General features: G+C 37.6%; 1 protein-coding gene and 1 long non-coding RNA gene across 2 annotated transcripts in view; one reads left to right on the top strand and one right to left on the bottom strand.

The window, feature by feature from the left end:
• The window catches only part of LOC134800770 (KH domain-containing, RNA-binding, signal transduction-associated protein 2-like), a 352308-nt gene that overhangs the window by 274997 nt on the left and 63862 nt on the right, over positions 1–13449 (top strand). The window lies entirely within an intron of this gene.
• The window catches only part of LOC134800878 (uncharacterized), a 56671-nt gene continuing 53778 nt past the window's right edge, over positions 10557–13449 (bottom strand). The window contains exon 2 of the long non-coding RNA XR_010145582.1: positions 10557–10751. This is a non-coding gene — a long non-coding RNA (uncharacterized LOC134800878). The remainder of the gene's footprint in view (positions 10752–13449) is intronic.

A 13449-nucleotide genomic window follows, 5' to 3' on the forward strand; every position in this document is an offset into this window, starting at 1 on the left:
ATTTTTTTACATCCAATTAATGTTAATTAATGTCGTAAAGGGTGGGAACATTGGTTTTGAATTCTACATAAAGAACACGAACCGTTTCGTTAATAATGGATTACGAGTTTTATTCGGGAAGGATTACCGGACGACCTTTTCCAATGCTGACCAGGATTACGGTGGGTACTAAATCATTACAAAATTTATAAATAACAGCTTCTGCCGGCGAATTCATCTGTATTCAGTAGGTACCTGTTCCGGATCACACGAAGGTCAATAATAGAGGACCTTAAATTTTGAGGCCCAAGGCCGTAAATTAATGGTTGCATTCCACGTCCAAAGGTAATTTAAGTATAAAAACCAAAAATTATCTTAAAATTATTTAAGTAAATGTATTGTATTTTGACGACCGGTCTGGCCTAGTGGGTAGTGACCCTGCCTATGAAGCCGATGGTCCCGGGTTCGAATCCTGGTAAGGGCATTTATTTGTATGATGATACAGATATTTGTTCCTGAGTCATGGTTGTTTTCTATGTATTTAAGTATTTAATATATTATATATATCGTTGTCTGAGTACCCACAACACAAGCTTTCTTGAGCTTACCGTGGGGCTTAGTCAATTTGTGTAAAAATGTCCTTAATATATATATATTTTTTTTAATGTCAATTTAGTAATGTATTTCAATTTTCAATAAATTGCTGTAAATGAGATTGATCTTAACGATAAATGTTGCAACTCTACTTATAGGAATGTATGAGAATCACTGCATTATTATTCATAAAATTCATATTAAAAAAAAATATTACGAAATGCGTCACATACTTCAAATATTACATTAAACCAGCGGTCGGCAACCTTTTAGCAGCCAAGGGCCACGTAGTTAACGAAGTGGACGCGGGCCGCACTTTGGTAATATTTGTTACTTTAGCAGATATTGTCGTTTGTCAATATTACGAGTAAGTACCTACATACAAAATAACCAGGGAGGCTCGCGGGCCGCAACCGAGGTTCGCGGGCCGCATGCGGCCCGCGGGCCGCTTGTTGCCGACCGTTTCATTAAACCATCAATACTACTAATCCTATTAAACAAACAAACAAACAAACAAAATTTACTTTATTCATGTAGGCCTAGCAACAAGCTCTTATGAATCGTAATTAATCTTAATCTAATTATTAGAGCAATTTATTGATGTTAATATTATTCCATAATAAAATTGGATTAATTATTATACATATCAAATTTAACACTAAAAATTTCACAAAAGGATCGTCAAACATTAAAAAGATTGTATAAAAAAATACTAGTCTAGAATTTCTAGAATAAAATCTAAATGTCAAAAAAAAGCATATTACAAATTAAAACTTATACCTAAACATACTCAATCATTAAATTAATAAATTACATGTAATTTTATTGTAATTGACATTTACCTACTTAAAATAACTTTAATATTTACTTACCTTAAATAACTAGAAAAATAATAAGCGTCATAACATTACCATAAAAGTTGGCTGAAAGAGATCACTCTGTAGCGATAAAACCGCCTGCTTTTATTGACGCCGTATCTTTAACTCTGTGACCGCCAAATCTTTACAGGCTAATTTATAGAAACTTCAGGACAACATTGTGAGTGCCATGAATCACGCCCCCCTTTCCCCTTCAGTTGCGACATACCTAATCCCCCCCTTCTACGTATGTTGTGACAGGGACCCAACACTGTTTACATCATATGGCTGGATCATGGCAGAGTGAAGCGAGTAGGTTATCTTTACTGGGAGGTAATTGCAAATATACCGACACTGTACACTGAAAACAGACATACCTATATAATTATTATGAAAACCCGAGCCACAATGACGCTGTTATGTGTTACACTTCTAAATAAATTATCGTGCTATACTTCTAAAAAATTAATAGGTACATACATTTTACAGTACATATGGTGCTACTATAGCGCCCTAGGGCAAGGACAATCCGTGCCTATGTCAAAAATTTAAAGGGCCATATGTACTGCAAAACGTTGTACAATACACGTGCGAAAAGGTATATCGCAATTCGTGACGATTTAAAACAATCCCTTCGGTCGTGTTCAATTTATCGCCACTCGCTGCGAAATTCCTACTTTTCGCACGTGTATCGTAATATACTATTACGTAACAGCTACTCCATATAAAAAGCAGCCAAGTGCGAGTCGGACTCGTCCATGAAGGGTTCTGTAGCAGCAAGTAACATAATAAAATTGCGGTTTACGATTTATGACGTATTAAAAAAAACTACTTACTAGATCTCGTTCAAACCAATTTTCGGTGGAAGTTTGCATGGTAATGTACATCATATATTTTTTTTAGCTTTATCATTCTCTTATTTTAGAAGTTAAAGGGGGGGGGGGGACACACATTTTACCACTTTGGAAGTGGCTCTCGCGCAAACTATTCAGTTTAGAAAAAAATTATATTAGAAACCTCAATATCATTTTTGAAGACCTATCCATAGATACCCCATTCTTATAGTTTTAGAAAAAAGTGGCTGTGACATACGGACGGACAGACAGACAGACATGACGAATCCATAAGGGTTCCGTTTTTTGCCATTTGGCTACGGAACCCTAAAAATTAATAGGTACATACCTTTTACAGTACATATGGTGCTACTATAGCGCCCTAGGGCGGGATTAAGGACAATCCGTGCCTATGTCTAAAATGTAAAGGGCTATACAACGTTGTACAATACACGTGCGAAAAGGTAATTCGCAACTCGTGTCGATTTAAAACGCTCTCTTCGAACGTGTTTCAATTTATCGCCACTCGCTGCGAAATTCCTACTTTTCGCACGTGTATCGTAATATACTATTACGTAACAGTTACTCCATATACAAATGAACTGTCATAGGGATCATCATGGGACGCGCAAGGTATAGAACAAACATGACATGACACACGGTAAAACAAGTTCACTGCTTGCTATTTGCGAGATACGCTACTCATTTTCTATTACACTATGTTGTTTACCGTGTGAGTCTCGGAGTAATTAACAATGGAGCCGCCATTAACAGGCGTTCCCCTCTGTCGAAAATAGGCGGCCTATGGTCAACAACTTGTCAACCATATGTATGGACTGTTTATCTGACATGACGTACCTATACATTTGATGTGCCCCTCCCCCGCAAAAAACGGCAGACTATTTTGTACCGAAAATTTTAGACATGGCGTCTCCGGGTGTGAGTAGTAGTAGTTAGGAATAGCTCCAGTTATGTGCCAACTCGTAACTCTGAGGTAAACCCCAATTTAATAGCATGCTCATGCGTGAGATGCAACGCAAATGCATTCAGTTATACCATTGGGGAGACACTACTCCCTTTGGGCAAACTCGGCTCCGTTCGGCTCAGCATTGCTCCGAGCAATTATTAGGGTTAGCACCACTTAACGTACTTTTGCGTGCACGACCACAGATAAGATGATCGCAATTTTGACAACCCTAAATAGTCGAAAGGGATAGTGCCAAACATTAGAAAGGGATAGGATGAAACTTCGGTTTTGTAGGAAGTGTAAGCGGAATAATCGCTCTCAATCGCTCGTTTCTTCCCAGAACGTGCAGAATGTGGAATGACTTGCCACCTGAGGTATTTCCTTTGCGCTACGACATGGGATTCTTCAAGAAGCGGGTATTTAGGGTTCTCAAGGGTCGGCAACGCTTAAGTGGCTCCTGTGAAGTTGCTTATGTCCATGGGCGACGATGACCGCTTCCCATCAGGCGGCTCGTCTGCTCGTTTGCTGACTATTACATAAAAAAAGGTGTCCTTTCTGTACGGTAGTACTGTAGTACTGTTATTTATTCTGTGCCTTTACACTATGTTGTTGACCGTGTGAGTAGTAGTACGAATAGCTCCAGTTATGTGCCAACTCGTAACTCTGAGGTAAAACCCAATTTAATAGCTCGCTCATGCGTGACATGCAACGCAAATGCATTCAGTTATACCTCGAAACATATCTATCAATATTTCATTTTGGTTAATATTCATCTCAACAAAAATATGTAGAATTCAGATATGATACGATCGCTCACACTAAACGTACCATTCGGATTAATTACACCACCATTACTGTTGCATTGCTGCAGCGAGATATTGACATTACTGCCGCAATTAAAATCTTTTATTTTTTGCCATTTTTATATATGTATTGTGACCTTTTTTGCCACTTTTGTGTTATTTCTACTCAGAATCACGAGCTCTTTCGATCCTAATGTGATAAAAAAATGTCCCAGAGTGTTTTTCCTATTGTGTTACCATTTCCCCATATACTTTGTATGGCGGTAACAAAAAGGAAAGTTTGAAAAATGTATGGAAACTTTAGGACACTTTTTTTCTCCTATAAGGATGAAAAGGGCTCGCGATCCCGACTAGAAATAACACAAAAGTGGCAAAAAACGTCACAATATATAAAAATGGCAAAAAATAAAAGAAACGCTCGTTTGCGGCACAATGCAAGTTGGCAGCTGCAACACTGCTGCAGTAATGCTGACGATGCATTATTGCAGAAGGTGCCAAGAAAACAGACGAAGCCGTGGGAAGAAGCCAGTCCATAATAATCCTGTCCCATATCATCCATAAGCCGTGACAGTGACGTATCTGTCTCTTCGGAGCCATTGCCCAGATTGTCTTCGCATCGGCTCCAAGGCTCCATTATTACGCTCAAATCAAATGTGAATTGATTTGGGTGAATCAACTTTTCCTTGTCAATCGTTAGCATGGTTACATTCTCGTGAGTAACTCTTTAAATCCTGGATTTATGTTATTTAAAAGAATCAGTGATGTATTTTTGTGGTACTTATAGACCCTTTCTGGAATGGGGCACCTACCCGTAAACCGTATGACAGTTCTGCTGACAAACTGTCTCCTGGCTGACGGCACAAAATAATAACAAGATAAAGTTATTCAACCACTTGAAAGTATCTTCTCCCGCGAAATCGTCTACGTGGAGTGACGACGATGATTGATAAATATATGTATCCTGTGACTTTTCTTTCATCTAAATGGGTCCAACGGTTTAAAAGTGAAGAGGTAACAGATAGGGGTGATTATCTCAACGAATTTTTTTTGCGGCGGAGCTGATAATGACAGTGTGGACTAATTGTTTCACAATGGTATTTTTTTTCTGAAAACCTTCCACAAATTATTATCTTAAGCCAAATCGCAAAATGTTATAAAAGTTATTGTTATTTATAAAAAAAATTTTTTTCGCCGCAATTATAATTTTGGTGTAGTGTCCCGAATCCGTTTTTCTTGAATGATTTCTATAGTAGAACCATAACATCCATTGATTTAACTAAAACTTCACAAACTTTTACTCGTTATTAGTCTACGTATATTATAAGAAAATAAAAGTGAAGATTAGTACATGAATTGATACTCTAAACTAAGTATTAATAGTCCTGGTAAAATAGTAAATTTTGGTGGTAAATATTGAAAATGAATTTTATGGTCGAACGAAACGCAACAAGGCTAACAAACGTGGAGTAACCTGTTAATTCAGGTCTGCTCCGGCACTGAGCAATGATGCACGTGTCGTATGACGCTAGATCTGTCCAGCAAACGCGTAAGTATCTAATTTTGGTGTATTAAAATACTTTTTAATGCAATTTTGGTGGTGTATCTAACTAATGACCGAAAAGTAGTTGTTTTTGTGTGAACTGTATTTAAAGCATGTTTATAGTTTCTTTTTTAAAATATAAACTTGAAACTGAAGTGAGTGATACGGTTTACTTTTAAATATACTTTTATGCAATGGTTCTAATTTTGGTGCATCAATTTTGGTGGTTTTGGTGGTAATTTGAAAACCACCAAAATTGCTTAATGTCACCAAAATTGATACTTATGGGCCATAGCTAAGTAATTTTGTATTTGCTGTCGTATATTTATATTTTGTATTCACAGAATTAATGACTAAGTGCATTGATTACCAGTAAAAAATAAATACTTTACAATAAAACAAAATTTCACTTTTTGTAATTGCACTGACTTTAACCTACATTAATTGATCGTGTAATGTTTTCATCTACCCTCAACTGGCTTAAGGAGCCATTTGAGGGTAGATTTTGTTTACTTTTATTGAAATACCTAAAGATACAGACTATAATAGGGATGGTGGCCAGTAAATCTAATTTTGGTGGCAACCAAATGATTAAAATCATAATATCTCTAAAACTACTATGTATAATGAAAGGCCATTACTACACAATATCGATTGTGACTAGTTACGTATTATCGATACATAATATAGACATAAACTACAAAAATAAAAAATCCCACCAAAATTAGGTAAATTTTAGACCTGTTGAAATTCACCCACAGACAGACAGACACAGTTACTATCGCACTAATGTAATCAATAAGCCGTGACAGTGACGTATCTGTCTTCGGGGCCATTGCCCAGATTGTCTTCCAATCGGCTCCAAGGCTCCATTATTGCGCTCAAATCGAATGTGAATAGATTTATACTACTAATTGACATGAATCTATTATAGTACAGAGGGCGATATTTGGATTTCAATCGCTCGATTTCGTCACTCGAATCTGTGGAAAATGGCGAAATGCTATTTTTGAAATACGAGTGATATAAATTGGGAGTGGAGTGAAGTTCGTCTTCAATTCTATTCATCATCATCATCATCTCAGCCATAAGACGTCCACTACTGAACATAGGCCTCCGCCATGGACCTCCATACGTACCGGTTGGAAGCGACCCGCATCCAGCGTCTTCCGGCGACCTTAACAAGATCGTCTGTCCATCTTGTGGGTGGACATCCTACGCTGCGCTTGCTAGTCCGTGGTCTCCACTCGAGTACTTTTCGACCCCAATTCTATTAGTAGAATTTAATTTAATTTAAGTATTTATATTAGTAGTGCATAGTGGAGATGGTATTAAAGGGAACCACATGAAATCAAGTGCTCGAAATTCAATAATCGGCCCCCAGAGGTGTCACTAAGTATTTATTTGTTTGTATATATTTTAATGTACCTAGTGTTCTTCCCCTACTCTGCAGAGGGCCTAGCCCAGATGAGTACTACGATAGTAGTCAGATAAAAATATTCTAATATCAGAATAGTTTAAAAAGAGTATTCTGTGACGTAAGTAACCAATCCAATTTATTTCACATTTTCAATTCGTACCAATATAGACTAGAGATGCACCGGATATCCGGTTACTATCCGGTATCCGGCCTATGCGGCCCTCTTTTTACTATCCGGCCGGATACCGGATAGTGACTTACTATCCGGCCGGATACCGGATAGTAATTGTGCTTGATTTTGGAGTCAACAAATTGGATTTAAGAAACAGTGACGGTCATAATCGTACTCGTTTATTATTTTAAAACATTTTAAACATTCCGCTATTGCACGCGCACTCATTTTCGAACCTAGAAATGAGTCCACGCGAACTTTCACTACGAAACAGATCAAAGTCTGCATAATGCGCACCTGAAAAACCGAAATGTAGGTATAATTTCGCCGGCCGAATATTCGGCGGCCAAACAACTATCCGTTGCATCTCTAATATAGACCGAGGGCCAACCGCTCAACCCGGTCCGTCAGCCATCATCTCTGTCATCTCATGCACTGCATGCAGCGAGGGGACCAGGTGAATTATTCGAGATATAAATATGAGTCTGTGGCACTTCTATTTTGTTGAACGATGTATTATTTTACTGGTACAGTCGAGTGCATAAATATGTATAAATTTTTTCACCTTATTGCAATGGGTTAATAATGGGTTACATACAATGGATTGCAATATTATCGATATTCGGAAAAGTATTTGAGTCCATTATATATGCTCAAACGAGAAAGCAGCTGAATGGTTGGTTTTGTGACGAACAACACGGTTTTTTGCAAAAGCGATCTACTACGTCAAACCTGATTAATACTGTCACGTTAATAGCCAATAACTTGGATCAAAGAAGGCAAGTAGATGTTGCCTACTTTGACTTTCAAAAAGCATTCGACAGAGTAGATTGCGATATCTTACTGAAAAAACTGTCTATGGCCGGATTTACTACACATCTACTTCAGTTTTTAGCCAGTTACCTCTCAGATAGGCACCAGTACGTTCAGTTTAATGGATGTAGATCTACCCCATTCTTGGTCACTTCTGGTATTGGGCAGGGAAGTAATCTGGGACCCTTAATGTTCCTAATTCTTATAAACGACTTACCAACAAAAATTAAGTTCTCGACCTGTCTGTTATTTGCTGATGATTTGAAATTAGTTCTCCCGATTAACGATCCCAATGATCCCACGTTACTTCAGCTTGATATAGAAGCAACCTGTAGCTGGGCATCAAAAAATAGCATTACCCTAAACAAAGACAAATGCTCGGTAATGACATATGCCAGAGTTCGCCAGCCCATAACCTACCAATATACTCTTCAGAGCAAACCTATGAAGCGAACCAATGAAATTAAAGACCTGGGTGTCTCGTTTGATTCCCAACTAACATTTAATCCGCACATAGTCAACGTTAGTAACGAGGCTAGAAGATGTCTGGGATTCATCATACGGCAAGCTAAACCATTTACCAATCAGCACGCCATTACCATCTTATATAACGCTTACGTGCGTAGCAAGCTGGAGACGAATGCCATCATCTGGAGCCCCCATGAGCAACAATACGTGCTGCTATTGGAAAAAGTGCAAAAATCGTTTGTGCGATTTCTATATAAGAAAATATACGGCGCATACCCTTTCCTGTATCCGACGCTCTTTATATATGGTATGGTAAACTATACATTAGGGTGGGCCGATATTGTATGAAAAAATATTTTTTTGCGTAAATCGTACCTGGGGGGGTCTAAAAAGTTGCTATTTTGTTTAAGCTCTTATATTCAGTTAAAAAAATGTTGATTCGTTATATGATTTAGCCCTCTACAGCTGCTCAAAGTTTTAAATTATTGAAATATTCGACGTCAGTTTCGTGTATGATTATTTATATTTTTTTGTAGTACTAAATAATAAAAACCACATGTATTGTATAAAACATAGTCTAATTATTTATAAATAAGCCATTTTTGTTACAAAATAAATGCATAATGTCGAAAGTTTTAGTGTTGAAAAACTTGAATTTTAACTAAATTAGCAGTTGTATTGTGCCTTATTGTCAAAAGATGGCATTACAGATCTGGATTTCAGTTTGGTCCGAATAAGTCCATCCCGTGCATTTTTTGAAGCCACCGTAATCGATGCTTCCGTTACAAGTTTTATGCACCGTTCTACTGCTTGCGTGTGACAGGGAAACTTAGAGAAAACGACATCTCGAGCTAGCGAGACGTCATCTATCATCTTCTGCAAATCCTCCTCAGACACATGGCTCATAATCGGCGGAGGTGTAACTTGACACTCAGCCCAGATTATCATGTCTATATAATCAGTTGCATTAAAATTGAGCTGAGGCAATTTAAACACTCTGACAGAACCAGTGATTGGCTGTCGTCTTGCTTGTAAAATTTTTCTTAGAGCAAGTTCTCTCACAGATTTTCTCTCATCCGATATCATAGCCACCAGTATGTTTTCAGGGTGAGCAAAAAAAGCATTCCTCTGGATTACTGGATCAATAATAGACCTCACATCGTCACCGAATGATCTAGTTAAACGTATTAAATTAAATACGTGGTGGGCTCCATAAATACACGACGATTTTTTCTTTATTTCAAACCAGACCGGTGCGTACACTTTGACAATGTATTCTGTTAGAATTTTCAATTTATTCGACGGTTTCTCACATCCAATATAATATCGTAATATACGATTTGCTGTGGTAAGCCAACGAGAATGAGCCATCTTTCCAGGTTGTCTATTTGCGAGTTCTGCACTACAAGTTCCCGTCGACACAGCACAACACATTTCGTACAAATACTTTTGGTCCGTACTTAAAGATTTTAGGACATTTTGGTCTATATCAGTAATACCACTAGTAATAGCTGCGTACTTTTTTACACGCAGTTTATCACAGGTTTCTAGAGCTTTTCCTATGGGCCCCGAGTACTCTCTAGGTCCACTTGTGCCTCCATCCAGCTGACAAAATAAGTGTCGTAAAGGCAACTCATTGGCATGGAGTTGGCATACAAGCCACTGTAATGGTTTTTGCAACTTCAACTCAGTTAATCTAATAACTCCTGCTTTCCACCCAGTATTCGTGGCAGTCCCATCACAACCTATACATTTTAATTCATTTAAGTCGATTTCGTGGCTTTGACAGTATTCAACGATTGAATTGCAAATTTCTTTGCCAGTTCCTGTTCGTGGTGTCGTGTGTCCTAAGTATAAAGAGCCTGGTTCACTTATAAGCGATATATGTTCTTCCACAGTAAGTCTACGATAGGAGCGACCATTCGAATTTTCGATAAGCAAGGTTTTGTCCTTCCTGCCGTCAAAATAAATCGCTTCCAATTGATCATGACTAATATTCTCCTGCAAGTTACATCTTTCGTTATTTTCGGAGCGTCTTTCGGAACGGCTTGACTCCTTGGCGCTGCGTAGAGATGTGGCCTCGCTCTGCATTTTCTATCGCATGTATAACGGGGAGTGCTCCGAGGAATTGTTCGGATTAATCCCTGCCGCTTCTTTTCGCCATCGCCCTACGCGACAACATTACCATCTTCATCACTTGGATGGTTGGCAGTCCTCAACTGTGCGTTTCTCCAGAAACTTCCTGCCTCGCACAGCCAAACTGTGGAATGAACTATCGCCAGCGGTATTTCCGGACCGATACGACCTACAAACCTTCAAGAAAAGAGCGTACTCCCATCTTAAAGGCCGGCAACGCGCTTGCAACCCTTCTGGTGTTGCGGGTGTCCATGGGCGGCGGTAATCGCTTACCATCAGGTGATCCGTCTGCTCGTTTGCCTCCTATTTCATAAAAAAAAAAAAAAAAAAAATATTTCGAGCCCACCATAGTTTGTTTTTATCCACTACTAAGTTTTTGTCGTCGTGAGATATAAGTCCTACGTCTTGCAGCACAGCAGTTGCGATTGCAGCTCCGGATCGATTTGAAATTCCGTACCGATCACACGTCTTCGCCAGTTCTGGCAATCTTAGGGTGTTATAAGGTGTATCAGTCTTCGGCAGTGATATTACAGATGGAGTATCTATGATGGCATTCGAATCAGTATGTGAAGCAAGCGAAGTACGTGCTATTTTTCGGTTGGAGCTTAGACCTGGTTGAGAGTTATAAAAATCCATCATACGGTTCTGCAACTTTTGCTGTCTTTCAATTTTTGAGCAATTTTTTTGAGTCTGAATTTTGTCTACACCAGCTATAATCATTTGTCTGTGAGATCGTTGATCTAGTAGAAATTTTTGTTCGATGACTGGTACTTTATTTTGTTTAGCACAGGAACAATAATCGGTCCTCAGTACAATCGTGCACTTGCAAGCTGCAATGTCGAAAAGTTGCGTTAAACAGCCGTTTTTAAAGCTCGTCAACTTATCCCTATAGTTGTCGTTTATTTTACTTTTAGGGTACCGTATTACCTTTAAGTATTCGTCGTAATACTTTTTTAACAACTCCTTTATTCTCTTGGGACTTACAGTAGGAATAGAAGCGGAAGCCCAGATCTTCTCGATGTCGCAGCTCACACAAGCAAAAACATGGGTTATTGACGGTTGTTTTCCGGAATTAAGATCTTGCATACGGTGTCTTACGATAAGTATATACTTAATAGTGTCTGATATCGTCGGTAAAAGTTTCACGTTAAGATCTGAAGGTGGTCCAAACAAAGGGCAAGTAACTTCACTTCGTGTTTTGACGGTAGATTGCTTAGCACTCATATTTATGAACAAAACTTGAATAAAGTTGAATTATTATAGGGTTTTCTAAATGTTTAATAAGATTTTCACTTGGTTTTATTTATTTTTACTTAAAAACTATTAATGAGTTATGAAAACAACTATTTGACAAATTTATGAACAAATTGGCGGGTAACGCGAAAATTGAGTTGACAGTTTTGACGCAAGAAAGCTTACTTTTGTCTATGATTTAAAAAAAAGACCATTGTAATGTACGTTCCGATACTCGCAATGAATGAATAAACTATAAAATTAAATAAAAAAGCTTTCGGACACATTTTAGATACAAAAATAAAAACGTCGAAAAATATATAATTTAGAAATATTGAAGCCATGGTAGAGGGCTAAAAGTTATATAGGTTTTTTTTTGATTATTTTTCTGATGCTAAACAGACCAAAACGCAACTTTTTAAACGTACCCAGCATTAAAAATATTATTTTTACAAAATCGACCCACCCTACTATACATCCCTTGAAGCCCGAAGAAACATATACTTAATTAAATATTTTTTCCATATAATACGCGGTAAATTAACAAATTCCCAGCTGTTAGCACAAATACCGTTGCGCGTTCCCCGATTATCAACGAAGCAACTCCGTACTCGCCGCCGCGATCTGTTCGGCATCCCCCCGGCGCGCGCGCGCGCGCTAGCCTCCTCTCCACTGCACCACGCGTTGAAATTGATAAATGACATACTAGACAGCGACAAGCAGCTAGACATTTTCTTTTCCTCAGAGACTAAATTTTTAAGTGCATCATCTCGGTATTTGGAAAATATTGTAACCCCAAGCTCTATTGTAGAAACTGACAATTTAGTATAATTTTATTTCTTAATGTGAATTTAATTTATAATATGAAATAATGATAATTTATTGAAATTTCGTTTGGATTATATAGTACTGTAATATTTGTTAATATAAAAATTAGTTCGTAATGTGACATACATACATAATTAGGATAAGTTAGTGTAATTTCATAATGACATAATTAATATAAAATGAGTATGTACCTATTTAATGACATAATTCGTAATGACTAATGAAACAGTGGATAGAATTGTATAAAATACTTATTAAAATGTATATTCACAACACTATTAGCATGTAAGGTTTATCTGTAAGTGCTGGTATGTATAAAAATAAACAAATAAACAAATAAACATATTTATGTACTCGAGAATGCGAAATTGTGTTCAGGTTTTGCCTTTTTCATTGCAAAATGTAATAAAAAACGAGTGTTTAGCTATTGCTGATGTACATATGTATAAAAATATCGCCAACAATAGCAGTTTTCCATAAGTCTTTTTATGTTAGGTATAACTTGTGTATTTTCTATTTGAAATGTGACTTCGCATGTATGTAATCTTCCACAAAAACAAATTTTTTACCTAGTTAAATAACGACTCTTTGTAACATTATCAAACTACACAGCGGGTCTTAATCGCGTATTTAAGTTTTAAATGGAAAGGAATATCGACAGTCGATAAATCGAATATCGTTAGTGTTGTGTGTCGACAGAGTAACATCCCTAGTGCGCAAAACGTTCAAACTGATAAACAAGACCAAGTGCGGGTAGTTCGAAAAACTCGCGCGGCTAGAAGATGTTGATGTCAACTTGAGCCAGT

This window comes from Cydia splendana, chromosome 20 (assembly GCF_910591565.1).
Source record: "Cydia splendana chromosome 20, ilCydSple1.2, whole genome shotgun sequence".
NCBI classification, from domain to species: Eukaryota; Metazoa; Arthropoda; class Insecta; order Lepidoptera; family Tortricidae; genus Cydia; species Cydia splendana.